Here is a 15467-nt window from a genome sequence, read left to right as displayed (position 1 = left end):
CCTAACCAATGGACACAGACAACGGGGTGGGGTGAGGGCATGAGCGGGGTGGTAGGGGATAACGTGGGGATAAGGTCACATATGTAATATCTTAATCAATAAAAAATATATTTGAAAAAATATTTTATTATTTTATTTTATTGTGGAGGGGCCTACCCTCTTTCTGCTCAGTACAGTATTGCTGACTCTAGGTGTCCTGGGGTCCACAGAGCTCTAGGACTTACTCATCTGGCTTGACAGGATCGCCCTGCTTCTCCAACCCCCGGCCTCTTTGATTCTATGAATTTGACTACTTCAGAAACCTCCTATAAGTGGAATCATGCAGTATTTTACAGGCTTGTTTCACTTAGCATAATGTGTTCAAGTTTCATCCATATTGTTCCATAGTGCTGAATTCCTTCTTTAAAAGGTTGAATGATAATCCATTGTGTGTAATATTAATTTATTTTTAAAGACTTTTTTCTTGCCTTAGCTGGTTTGGCTCAGTGGCTAGAGCATCAGCCTGTGGACTGAAGGGTCCCAAGTTCGATTCTGGTCAAGGGCATGTACCTTGGTTGCGGGCACATCCCCAGTTGGGGGTGTGCAGGAGGCAGCTGATTGATGTTTCTCTCTCATCAATGTTTCTAACTCTCTATCCCTCTCCCTTCCTCTCTGTAAAAATCAATTATATATATATATATATATATATATATATATATATATATATAGAGAGAGAGAGAGAGAGAGAGAGAGAGAGAGAGAGAGACTTTTTTCTTAGCCCATGTTCCTTCCCTAGCACTTATCTTTGCCACACGATCCAAATAATCAGTTTGTGTATGTGTGTGTGTGTGTATCTTCTGCTGCCCTTCTGTAGCCCAGGTCTACTTTTCTTACTCCAATTGACTCTCCTTTCTGTGGGACTGGTGACCAGCTTCTCTACTTTGTCTGTACTGAGAAGAGCAAGGTGAAAACTCTCTGTGTACCAGGGTGACTGGTGACAACAGCAACACCAGTAGCAGCAAATGATCAATTGCTTGGGAACACAGGTGGGGAGGTGGGAGGAGAAAGGGCTCTGTTACTCCTTATACTTCCTCAAGTCTCATTCAATTTCTTTATCTATTGCTTTTTCTATTCTGTTTTTATCAACTTTTCATTCTTACCCTTTTTCTCTTTTCATTCTTTTATTCCTTTTATTTGCTTTCAAAAAATTTTGCCTCTCCTATCTCTTAACTTTCTTACTTCCCATCTCATCTTCGTATTGATGTATTCAGACAACTTTCTCCTTTAATCTGTACCACCCTCTACCTTCTGTGTAGTCTCTGTGATCTCATGTTCACCCATTCTGATTCAGTGACTGGATTTTGTTCATTCATCTTCAGTCACTGGTCACTGGTTCAAAACTGTCCTTTTTTCTTCCATTCTTCTTATTTTATGCAGCTCATTTGTTCAGGGAAGAACCAGCCTCCAAACAACAAAATAGTGAGTTCAGTCTTAAATTAAAGGTCAGTAATTGATATTGAGCACATGGGAAGCTTTGACAAAGCCATAAAAAATACACCACTACCTCAGGTTGCCAGATTCAGTGGGAAATATTTTTTTATTATACGTATGTCCCATTAATATATTTTTTATACTAAACCTTTTTTGTTGTGTATATGAAATTGAAATTTAACTGTGTTTCCTATATTTTACCTGGCAAGCCCACCACTACTACATTTAGTCATAGTATCAGTTAATAAACAAGTACTTACTAAATCCAGATTGGGTGTCTAAATAGTACATTAGACAATATCAAAGATATGACAAGTGCACAACATCAATCCCTGCCACCAAAGAATTCACCATGTAAAGGGCTAAAAAGTTTAAAAATACAATCAACAATTTTAAAACAATGCCAAATAGCACATGATTAAATGTTTTCTGGTTCCAATTACAAATCTAGTACGAATTCAGGTATTGATCTGAATGAAACAGCTCAGGAATTGTTCCTGGAGGATGTGATCTGGGTGTAAGGGATGAAATACCCTCTCCAAGCAATCTGGAGAAATACAGGGGTCCGGGTCTCCCCCTCTGTCTTCTGATACTATCTCTTTCTCCAGAAACAATCCCACCTGGACTTGAAGGCTCTTTCAATGCCACATACCTCTTAGAGATCTTCCCTTCTTTAAACAATCTACCACACTCTCCACATGTTACTTATGATACTCTGCATTGTTATTCTAATTTGGGACACATCTCTTAGGGATTATCTGACTTTTGAGGGAAAATGCCATGATTGTGTAAATCATGTTTGTGTAAATCAAAGTTTGTGTAAATCACAAACTTTGGTAGAATGAATGAATGAATGAATGAATGAATCCTGGAGCCATTTCTGACTCTTCAATGACTGTCCACAGTTACCACCATCACCATCTCTAGACTTCTTATAGACACATTGGGTATTTTTTCTTCTGGGTACCCATAGCTCCCAGCATCTGTAATATATGCATAATTTGAATGGACACAATTATTTGAATACATATTAATTCCTTCCACTGGCCTCTGACCTATGCCCTGTTGCTCTCTGTAGCCATAGTGTCTTCTCAGTGTGTTAAAAAATGGGGTGGAAAAGACTCTCTAGAAGAAAAATATATAACTTTTTCTGTTTTACAGTAAGTTAGTTCCTAAATTGATTAAAGTAAATCATATACTGTAAGTTACTAATAGGTATCTAAAAATATATAGAAAATTAAATTTATAGTAAAATAAATTACAGGTAAGATATTTCATCGTGGAAAAGGCCAGATTTTTTTTAGATGCATATAGCTTAACTTCCCATGGCCTCACTCTAATTTGTTTTAATGTATATAGTAGATAAACATAGTGTTCACTTTTTAAATATCTGTATTTTATGGTAATATATTTATAAGAACACAATGGTTATTTATAGGTTTTTGGGCCTGTTTGGAATTTTTGTTTGTAAATATTTTTTCTCGTCTATAGCAAAAATTTTTCCATGATGCTCGTCTACGTCCTTTCTACAAGCTTTGTTTGCTGTACTTGGAAGATCTCCAGGCAGCACAAATTACTAAGAAACAATACAGGACTTCAAAAACATGTTTATTTGCACTATAATGTGGAATTCACTATTACACATAGGTATTTTGAGGCCTTTACTCTTACTCAAACAATAGGAGATTTTCCTGTAAAAAGTCATAATAATTCACTATGATTTTCTTCTTTTGCCTCGAAAGACATTTTAGAACTGTAGCTTGCAGGGGTCAAAAAACAAGGAGAAAACCTAGTCAGGTACAATGAACTCTTGTGCAGTTCAGTGATGCTCAATGAGGCCTGCAGATTAGAATATGGAGATTTTTTAAAAGCCCCATGCTGAGATCCCACCTTAGGCCTGCAGAGTCAGCATTTCTGCAAGGGGGGCTCTCGGCATGATATTTACAAAAGCTGTATGGTGAGGGGGGTATTCAGCCTCCATTTGAAACCACTACAGCAGCTATTATTTAAGGGGAGTAATCTCCAGGAACTAGAAATATAGTTTATTTTAGAAAATGATTCGAATTTCGCAAAATACGGTTGATGTGACATACTTGCTTTTCACAAATTATATCTCTTCCTTTCAACTGAACTAATTATTCTGTATTTTGATTAGGCTTTTTCTTATTCATAGAAATAACTAAACAACTGACCTAATAGCACAGTTAATTATAATTATGACATCTCATCAATTTGGCAACTGGTTATTTCTAACCAATTATTTTTATTATCTTTTAACAACTAAATATGATTGGCTATTCTGCAATTCAAACTATTTTACAGTGGGTTTAAAGAAAAAATAACATTCTTGTCTTATTGACTTGAAACTTATTAAAGGAAAATTGTTACTATGATAAACAGAGACAATTTTATATTTATACTTTAAAAATCCATTCTGTATATATTTTTATTGATTTTCAAATTTCCAAAGCCTGTGTCACTACTCAACCATGTTATACCATGTGTAATTTATGTATTTATATTTATAATAAACTTCTCTAAATCCACTTAATTCCCCCATTATTTATTAAATACATCCTTAAAAAATAAATAGGTGATTTGCCTCCCTGCTGAACCAAACAATTAAATTATCAACTCTAATACAATGAAATTAATCACATGAAAAAGTGTACAGTATCTTTTGGAATGCTCATAGAAAGCATTACTTTATGTAAATTGTATTCTCTCAGCTAAAACAAATTTACCCACACAGCCACCGATTTTGCAAAATTTTAGGATGGACAAGAACAATAACTATGTCTGGTCTATGGATCACAAATGTTTTTGAGGAAACTTTTATTGATAGTTTTGGTAGCCATTGTATAATATCATTTAATTAACCTAGTTTCAAATGAATGAGGTCACTGTGCATTTAAATCTTGTTGGGATAATTCCCTGTCCTTTTAGATGGAAGAACATTACCCCCTCTAGTGGATAAAGGCAAAACACATGGCCTTGATGGGTGGAAAAGATAGATTGGGCTTCCTTAAATTGTCATCATCTAATAGGTGAATGGATCAATTTCCCTCGTTCATACTTTGTTTCAAGCATGTTGTCTCAAAAAGGGTGCTTTGTCACATATATTTCTTATATTAAGATATATACCAGTCTTGGGAATTTAACACAGTGCGATAAAGGAAATTAAGTTCATGTCAGGCATCCTGTTTCATATTGAAAAGAATGGGCTTAGAAGACGTCATACGAAAATGTTTACTTCTAGGGAGCAAAGCACCATAAAAACAGATTCTTTCTAATCAGAGGGAGAAAAATAGCAGACATCAAGCTCACCTTTTTTTTTTAACTGAGAAGTTTTAATCATTAGGTATACCTAAGTACATTTAAAAAATTAAGTTGAATGAGTCAGCCTTTTGACTCTAGCTTCTTTATTTATATAGAAAGTTGTTAAGAACCTATCATTTAAATATATATATTAAGGAAACATTTGTTTTTAGAGTTGAGTAGAATACTATATAATACACACACACATTTGGGAGCTCATTTATTTTCTGGAATTAGTCTATCAGCGAATGGTTAAATTCTGCTCAAATATGGAGACTTACAGTCATTCAACCTAATAATAAGGTTGACTTTTAACTTCAGATAAATAGAATAAACAAACCCCTACTCAGGTATATACAAGTTTTGCTTTCTCTATTTAAATCATCAAAGCCAAGTTTCAAAGCTAGTGTGTGATCGTGTCTGTCATTATCTCATCTATTGTATTCATCACTAGTGAAGTTATCCTCAGTTACCTCATTGCTAATAGACTGTTTAAATGTGCTGCAATTAATTTTGAATTATTATTAATATATTACCTTCATTGAGTTAGATTTGATTGACTTATTTAAATACATTTTGAAATATTTGCAAACAGAACAAATCTTACTTACATGTATGTATACACCCCCTCAAGCAGCCCACATAAGTGAGGCTTATCTCTTTTCCTTGGTAACTCCACCACAGCCTCTTTATTGTAAGGTATGTGGCTGCCAACTAATAGACAAAATAGAGGAAGAAGAATTTTAGGCTCCTCTGATGGAAAAGTGGAATCATTAATCAACTATCCTATATACTGTATATCGAGATAAATTCAAAAAGATTTACAAAGCAATTACTAACTTAACAACTATCATGATATAAAAAAATACATAAAATCATTTATACCTTCAAATAACAAAATTTATTTGGACAAAATATTAAGATTGCATAAAATAGAAGATTTAATAGAAGGTCACAATCAGACAAAACTACACATTTTCATGGTGGTTTCTCAGTCTACAAAATATATGCATACAAGTTATTGCCTCATTTTCCTTATCACAGAATCATCAAAATATTTTAATAAGATAATATGTTACCTTGCTAAAACTAGCCAAGTCTATTTGGCACATAATAAAGAGTCAATAAATATTAGTTTCCTTGATCTTCCCGCAGACCCTTTGAGAGGACAGACATTGTGAAACTTCACTTTATAGTTGAAAATCATACTCAGAGACATTCTATGAATGGTCAGAAGCAGCATAAAACTTAAATTTATAGTCCTTCCCTCCCCCACCCCCTCTCTTTCTCTGTAAAACCATTATGAGTAAATTGTTGGAAATGATGGGAAAATGAAGAGTGGTTAAGGAGTAAGGAGTAGTGAGTAAACCATTTGCACTGAAAGAGAAGCTTTAAAATGAGTAGTTCTGCATACGATGACAAAGACAGGTTGAGGACAAATGTAATACCAAGTTAAGGAGTACAGATTTTATCTGAAGCTCAGCAGGATTAAAGGTCTGTTGTAGCACAAATTGTAACTGAGGTACAATGAGGGCCTGAAGCTAAATTTTAGGAGTCTTTACGTTGATTGCACTAAAGGCACAAACAACATCATCAAGATAATGTCATCATGGCAGTTTTCAGGATGGGTAGAGGAAACTACTGAATTCAGGGAGAAGAGAAGAGCTGTTGCCTGGCCAGTGTGGCTCAGTGGTTGAGCAATGACCTATGAACCAGGAGGTCCCGGTTTGATTCCCGGTCAGGGCACATACCCAGGTTTGGGGCTCAAGCCTCAATGTGGAGCATGCAGGAGGCAGTCGATCAATGATTCTCTCTCATTATTGATGTTTCTATCTCTCTCTCCCTCTCCCTTCCTCTCTGAAATCAATAAAATATCTTTTTTTTAAAGGAGAAGAGCTGTTGATACATTAAGTCAGATTAAGGTGAAACATAGGAAAGAAGGAAGGGAGAATGCAAAGGAGAATGAAAAGAACACGTCCAAGCAAGCAATATGGGAAGCGAGAAAGAGGATTGGAATGTATAGTCAAAGGTGACTTTCTGATTTCAAGTCTTGTGTTTCCTACCATTTACAAAATAGAGCAGTTGGCTTGATCAGGAACATGAAATTTTCAATTTTACATTTGCAGAACATTTGCAGCTTAACATGTTGAGCAGCTTCTTTGGGAGACTAATTAGATTCTGCCACTAAAGCATTTACTGTATCACATTTTCTAAATGCAGAGGAAAACTTGTTCTCAATCAATGAAATCATGGACTCTAGGGAATCCTGTATTTCCGAAGTCAACTTCCCTTTTTCAAGGCAGCTTTTGCACACTTCACCAGTTGTGGCTGAGGCTGGACACCTGTGGGCACCACCAGTGCCAGTTTTAGGCAAAACTGTAAAGTAGCAGAGTTGGATTTGGCAAATCTCTTTACCTTTTTCTCCTTTTTGGGCACTCTCCTCAGCTTAGTATTCTGCTGCCAACCGAGGTGAGCTACTCAAGGGCCCCCCTCAAGATGTTCATCTTTTAGAGAGGGCTTAGCATATAGAAGGCTCTCTATTCATTTCAGCTTTAGGAATCAATGAGATGAGTGAATGAATGAAAAAGTTAGTGAGTGAATAAAATATCTGAAAAACCTACTCACTCTAAGATTCGGGATATTTAAGTTGGGCATCCCTCCCTAAATGATCTGTATTGAAAACCAACCATCAGGAGAAGTATTATCATCCATTGTACCTCCAGTGGAAGGAATCATTACTGAGAGATTTCAGAAAATAGTGGAGACTGAAATTTGGGAGCAAGGGCCTCAACTTACAACTTGAAATCACATGATAAAGGCAACATCCACACACAAATTTGGCTCCTTTTGACAGTAGTCCTCGTATTGGTTGTCACTCACTGTTTGGCAACTGTTGGTGAAATGAAACTATTACTCGAAGATAAAATTCTGTATAATGGGTAGCACTCATTCAGCATCACTGTTTGGGCCAAAGACATAGCTCTACTCTCAAAAGCTTTTACAATAGGGAACCTGAGCCTCAGGTTGCATGGGAATGTCAATTTTGTGCTGTCTCTATACAGGACGCTAGGAGGCTACCCTTGTCAGAGTTGTCAAGCTGCATAGCCGGGGACCATGAATATGATGATTTCGTTTGGGCATTGGTTGCTCGAGTTAGTCACTGAGACAAGAGCCTTGACTAAAAATGGAACCAAAGTTCAAGTGCTGCTAGGGACACTGTCCATAGAAATAAATTATAATGCTGTGGCCACTGATTTTTATTGCTTTCATATAAACATTTTAGTGACATTTCTTATAGTCAGTCATGGATAGATGCATAATAAATATTTGGAAACACAGTTCTAAGGCATAGCCAGGGATTTTCATGGCTCTGAATCCCTCTAATTTTGAATTTGTGGCTGGAGGTCTTGAAAAAATGACTCAGTTTCCAGTCCTTTTCAACAATGGCTTTTCTGAGAGTTTTTGGTGCTTCTGCTTGTGGCTGTGCATCTGGCCAAGAACAGGAAGCACTGTCAAGAGAACGGAAAGTGCTCTAAACAAGTGTTCTGAAACACTGAAGAATTTGAATGAAATTTAGCTATTGGTTATGTCAAATTTTAATGGCATTCCCTGGGTGACTCTCTGGTTGTTATTACTCATATTCTTGGTTAAAATAAGTTCATATAGTTTTCAAAATCTATGCATATAATATTAGCATTCAAACATGTATGAGTTTAGAGTTCTTACTCTAAAACAAGTGAATACAAAGTGTCTTATAACTAACACATGGGTCTTATAACTCACAAAATTATTTACAGCACTACATTTATTTAGATTTATTGGTATTTAAATATGTTTAATAGGACTGGGCAAATCACAATTCTGTATTTTCAAGTATAACAAAATATTAATTCATAAAATTGCAACCATAAATATTAAAATAAAATTTTTCAATGCTTTTTAGATTTCTTTTAAAAGGATGTACACAATTTTACTTACTGTGTGGATATTTTTAAGATTTAAGAACTTATAATCTTCCCTATGAAAAATCTTGAAGAAGGAGTAACCAAAGTTCATGTGACTTGCTAAAGATGGTTTGATGAATTTCAGAAAACATAGAAATAAAATAAATTAATAGAGCTTGAAGTGTGTTTAAGGCACTCATCTTGTTTTGCAAGGAAATTAAGGCCTAAATATTGTATGCCCCAATATTTATGTACTAGAGGCCCGGTGCATGAAATTCGTGCATGGGAGAGGGATGTGTGTGTCCCTCAGCCCAGCCTGCACCCTCTCCAATCTGGGACACCTTGAGGATGTCCGACTGCCCATTTAGGCCGGATGCCACCAGGACATCCTTCTCACAATCCAGGACTGCTGGCTCCCAACCACTTGCCTGCCTGCCTGCCTGATTGTCTCTAACTGCTTCTGCCTGCCAGCCTGATCACCCCCTAACCACTTCCCTGCCAGCCTGATCAACACCTAACTGCTCCCCTGCCAGCCCGATTTCCCCTAACCCCCCTCCCCTGCCATCCTGGTTGCCCCCAACTGCCCTCCCCTGTTGGCCTGGTCCCCCCCAAACTGCCCTCCCCTGCAGGCCTGGTCTCCCCCAACTGCCTTCCTCTGCCTCCCAGTCACCCCAACTGCCTTCCCCTGCCAGACATCTTGTGGTGGCCATCTTGTGTCCACATGGGGCAGCCATCTTGTGTGTTGGGAGTGATGGTCAATTTGCATATTACTCTTTTATAGATAGGATAAATACTTCAAAGCCACTCTGTTTAGAAAATTTTTATAAATGTTTTATTTATTTAAATATAGTTTTAAATTTTTATGTATGTGTTAATTACTTTAAAGATTACCAAGCTATGTAGCTCTTTATGGAGTCAAATACTCAATAGAACATATTTAATCTCACTTAACATGAGACCTAGCTATTAAAAAGTTCAAAGACTAAGTGCTGTTCATATGACATCTATTGAAGATCCTTAATGTCAACATTTCAATGTTCAATCCCATTGTGTTACAGGAACACTAGAAGGTCTTTTTTTTTTTATGTTGACATTTACTAATCAGGCTGTTACAACAATATAAAAGTAAGGCGCATAAGGAAAAAAGTATATTTAAAGAGAAAATTTAGTGATCCACATTATAAATTTATTTTTAAAAAGATCCTGAAGTGCTACATAACACAAAAATGCTTTTCAGTTTTATGGTCAGTGAAGTATGAGAAACATTATATAATATATATAATAAATAGTATATATATAATTTCCCAATATATACATGTATATTGGGAAAGTGAAAAAAAGTGGGGAAAAATAAAAAGAAAGTTTGAGATCCAGTGACTCGGGAGGATCTGGAAAAGACATAGAAAGAGTGAATAGCCCACATTAACAAACTTTTAGGGAATAATGTTCTCATTGTAGTGTTTTAGGGTGTTGCTATAGCACTCAAAAAACACGTTTCAATTTTATAACCTTGGATATAAACAGGTAAATTACACCTAAGTAATTTTTTTTTTACTTAGATGAACTAGCTCTGAAAGAACTGGAGGCTAGAAGTAGCTCTCAGAACTGAAGTTTCTTATTTCTCTTATTATAAAAGAAGGAGGACGAGGAGGAGGAGGAGGAAAAGGAGAGGAAGAGGCAGAAGAAGAGAAGAGGAGGAGGAGGAGGAGGAAGAACAGAGGAGGAGGAGGAGGAAAAGGAGAGGAGGAGGAGGGGGGGAAGAGGAGAGGAGGAGATGGGGGAGGGGAGGAGGAGGGGGAGGAGGAGGAAGAACAGAGGAGGAGGAGGAGGAGGAGGAGGAGAGGAGGAGGAGGAGGAGGAGGAGGAGGAGGAGGAGATTGGTCCAACCTTTGACATGGAAGTTGAAAATTTAGCTTATACCAACCTGAAAATGTTGGTGTGTCTTGGTTTTAGGTAGTTTAAGGTGAAGAGAGAGCTTCCCATATCTATGTGTATATGTATCTTTTCTCCCAGTGCTATCCTTTTGAAGCAGAAAAATTTTGTGTTGTATATGTAGGTGTACCATTGGTTCCTCGAATCTCTCCTCTATGGTCACTGTACTTATTAGAGCACATTTAATATAGGGGTGTCAGAAAGCACAGGGGATGTGCTTAGCATAGAGTCACAGCATAAGCAGGACTGCCAGACATCAACACATCTCATTGCTGCGATATTTTTTTTAAAGTGTGATAGTGCCATTGAAGTTAATCTCAAAATCAGCTGTGAAAATACTGTGTAGAAAAGGTTGAAACACTGACATTTCTGCAAAAAATAAAAAAATCTAGTAGAACTGTACCTTCCATAGTCTTCAGAATTGTTTTAATTAGCTTTGCCTACTTCCTAATTTGTTAGCTGCCCATTTCTTATTTTATTATAGCAGATATTTTTAACACAGACTCTATTTAAAGCATCAAGATAGGCAAAGAGTGGAAAATCATTACCGGAACATTTGGTTGTTAAAAAAAAAAAGATTTGCATCTTTATTTTTTTATTTTTTCCTTTAAGAGATAGTGCTAACAACTTTTCAGAATTTCTAATAATGTTACTGGCCAATTCAGGGTTGACAGGTTATGGTATCCATTTCATGGATTAAGCAAGGGATGTAACATTTTTCATGGGACTTTATGCTCATTTTAAAAACAGAGTAGAAAAATACCTCTTAAATGAGCATGGTATTGAAAGGAGCCAATTTCCCATCTCTAAAAGCTATAACTGCGAAGACATCATGACTAAACCATGGTCACTCATTTTGGATGTGGCTGCTCTGCCAATTCCTCTTCCAAATAACAGTCTAGTATTTTCTACCACCCTTCTGCTCAATGGTTTCAGTGAACATTGTTGTTTTCAATAATGTAGTCTAAAGGGACTAATTTGTTACACTTAATGCTTTAATTGTTTAAATTTCTAAGCATTAATTTTCAACCACTGATATGATCTCAGTTCATAACCACTCAATATTATATGTGGTGGATTATATTATTCTTTCCATTATTCTATAGCGCCCATGTATTATAAATCCCTGCCCTTTGCCTTGTAACTCCTCATGCCTTCCTAGGCAGGGTATATATATTATGCCGTCATATTGTTGTGTTGGCTAAATGATTGACTTTAGCCATTGGAATGTGAATGGACATGATGTATGCAACTTTTGAGAAGAAACTATAATCGTATTTGGATGGTTCAATTCGACCTCCTGTATTCCTGCCTGTGCATTTCCAGATGAGGGCACGGATATGAAGACATATAGAGCAGAATTGAACTGAGAGGGGCCCAGCAGAGCCATAGCAAACTGACAGACCTGTGAACCAGAAGTAAATGTTCAATGTTGAAGGCCAGTGAAATTTAGGGGATGTCTGTTGCCACAGCAAAAATATTTACTAGGTTACTCCATAAAAAAAGAATTAGTGGTTCAAGTTTATTCGCAAAAGAAATAGAGAAAGGTAGTACTGAAAAATGGGGTAGAGATAATAATAAACCTCAGCTAGACAAAGCTTTGGGATAAGTTTCAACGGTGTATGCTCCCATTACGCACTCTGAATATTGGGTACTACTTCAGCTTTCTATTGCTTCTTAAAAATTAATCCCCAAACTTGGCCATTTAAATTAATAAACATTTATTATGTCACAGTTTCTGTGATCAGGGATCCTAGTGGCTTAGCTGGGTGTCTCTGGCTCAAGGTCGGTCCTGAGATTGCAGTCCAGCTGTCAGCCAGTAGTCTTATCTGTAGACTTAGTGGGGAGGATCCATTTCCACACTCACAGGTTGTTGGCAGGCCTTGGTCCCTTGACACATGGATTTCTCCATGGGGCAGCCTTACAACATGGCAGGTGTTTTTCCTCAGGGCAACTGATCCAAGAGAAAAGCAGGACAGAGCACTCAACATGAAGCTGCAGTCTTTTATACACTAATCTCTGAAGTGGCAATCCATTATTTCTGTCATATCCTATTCATTAGAAGTTAGTCAATAAGTCCAGCCCACACTCAAAGGGGTAGGAGGTGAAGAATGCCAAAGGATGTGAGGACCAGGAGGCAGGGTTTCTCAGGAGTCATATAAGAGGCTGCCTATCATTGACAGCACTTGAACTTTTTGATATTCAATATCCAAACCTATAAAATGGGTATAGTTGTACCTACCCTGTTTATGCCACAGAACTCTTCTAAGCTCAAATGAGCAAATATATGCAAAAACTGCTTTAGAAACTGTAAAGTACAAGCACATAAATGTAAGATGCTTTTACTGGTCTTGGCCTTCTAAGAAGCAGAAGCCAAGATGAAATTAAAGGTGGAAAGATTTTTTTTTTAGGGGAAACATCTGTGAGAGGAAATGAGGAGGAAGGGAAGTGGGGCTGCTGGGAGAGTTGTCAGATCGCAATAGAAAATGAGTGAAGGAGAGAGGAAAGGAGTGTTGGGTGGACGCTTACTATGCTATCTAAGGAAAATTTGGCAAGCCTTCCTGTCCAAGGAGTGCCATATCTCCAGGACGTGGTCTGCCCTAATACCCCACCACACTTCGTCATTAGCTGCGAGTAGTAGGACGGTGGAAGGGGGAGGGTATTGAGACTTTTGGTGATGGCTTCAATCTCAACAGTAAGAGTAACTAGGTTCTAGTCTTTGCTTAGTGCTACTTGTAGTATTTCTAGTTCTAGAATGGGGGCCACCCTGAAGAGGTTGCCTGGGCCCTATTGATAATTGCCTGTCTGAATCTCCTCTCAATACTCCTGCTTGACCTGCTGAAACTCCTCAACCCCAGTCCGAACCTCTTTGGGTCTGACTGCTGGACTATACCACCACCTGTTCATTTTACCACACCCCCTGGACACCATGCTCTGCCCACAAGACCAAACTTCCTCCCTGCACCTGCATCTGAGTCTGTTCTTCCAGAGATTAGTTCCATCCCAAGGGTGGTTTTCATTTTGGTCTGGGTTTGTTCCAGGCTACAGCATTGGCCTATAGTTGGAGCCAGATTTCTTGGGTTTTGATTCCTTCTCTGTTGCTCAAGCTCTGTGACCTTTGGCGAGTCACTTAAACGTTGTGTATCATCATAAAATGGGGATAACAGTGTCCATATCACAAAATGTTTTTGCTGCTTTTTGTTTTGTAAAATGCTAAGACAGTGCCCAGCACATAGAAAGTATTCTATAGAGGTTAGCCATTACTATTATTTACTTCAAAGACTCCCCCGTGTACAAACTAAAATAACCTATGCATTTAGAGTTCTGTGGCAACTCTGATTTGTGGCAATCCAGTTTCAGATTTGAATAAAAAGAAAAGAGATAATTGCAGGGAAGGTGGGGATAGAGTGTGGGGGGATTTTTTTTTTTTTTTAGGTATATAGGTACAACTTCTGCAAGCCTTAATAGCTCAATCCCAGACCCTTTGTGCTTACTTACTAACTCTGTTTTGGAGGTTAGTTGGTTTAACTCCTGGCCCACTTATTCATCTCTAGTTTGGTCCAGGGTCCTGCCACCAGCTCTTGCCTCCTGACATAGAGTTCTCATTACCAGGTCCTGGAGCTGGACTTACCTCCAGTCTCAGCAAGAGAGCCAGGAGGTGGAGACTGAGGAGCAGCAGCACTCATTGTTAGGTGTTTTTGTGCAATTTGGTTCCTCCTTCATCTGCTTGCACAATGGGTTTGTTTTTTAATTGCCTTGTTACTGCCTGAAATGGGACCATCAGTAAAGAAAAATGGTGTAGCATTTGGACTGGGAAAGATGGAGGTGCTTTTGCCAGTCCAATCTGTTACAGTGTGTGTGTGTGTGTGTGTGTGTGTGTGTGTGTGTGTGTGTGTGTGTGTTTTATATTATACCCGTTCCCAAAGGCACTAATTCAGTATTGTATTTAGGTTTCATGAGCACTGGATGGAGAGGTTTAATTAAAAACACTTTTCAGACACAGCTAGTAGGTTAACACAGAACCTCCATTGCCACCTTCTCCCTCACATTTGTGCTCCCCCCACTACTCCTTTTATCACTTCATTATCTCAAGCCAAATGTTGATTTGGTCAATTTCCTGTTTGAGTGTAAGCCAATCCCTTGAAGTTATTTCAGTATTGTGGCTCTTAAAACACAAGGTTTCCCTGTTACATTTCCACCATTTTAACACTTCATCTATTGTTTCTTTTTTTCTTAATGACAAGAACCCATGGATATTTTCAAGTCTACCACTTAATAACCCTATGTGTTTCTGATACCCTAAACTCCACGGGTATGTGTTGATAGTGACTAATCCTCAGAACTGTTAAAACATTTTGTACAAATAGAGGTACATCAGAGGAGGTTTTTATATGTATATATATGTGAAATCTTTATTTAGGGAGCCACTTTCTTCCCTGTATTTGCTTATTCAACCTTCCATTTCAACTTGTTTTGAAATACTGTCAAACTACATAAATCAGAATTTCCTTTTTCAATTTCACTAATGCCGCCTGATAAAATGGGACCAAAATTCTTGATTAAACATTCCTCAAAATTGGCTATCCTTGGTAGAAAAACACATAAACCTTTTGTCAATTGCAGAGCTGTAGAGAAAGCTCATTTTTGTTCAGTCTCCTTGGTTTATGTCTGAGGAAACTGAAGATCAGAGAGGCTATGTGATTTGTCCAAGATTGCCCGTTTAGTTAGTGAGATAATATTTTCTCTCCAGCAGGCAATCTCTCTTGACTAAGGCATGACAATATCTTTACTGTTCTCTTTAAT

This window comes from Myotis myotis, unplaced genomic scaffold, assembly GCF_014108235.1.
Source record: "Myotis myotis isolate mMyoMyo1 unplaced genomic scaffold, mMyoMyo1.p scaffold_m19_p_3, whole genome shotgun sequence".
Taxonomy (NCBI): Eukaryota; Metazoa; Chordata; class Mammalia; order Chiroptera; family Vespertilionidae; genus Myotis; species Myotis myotis.
This window is presented reverse-complemented; position numbering follows the sequence as displayed.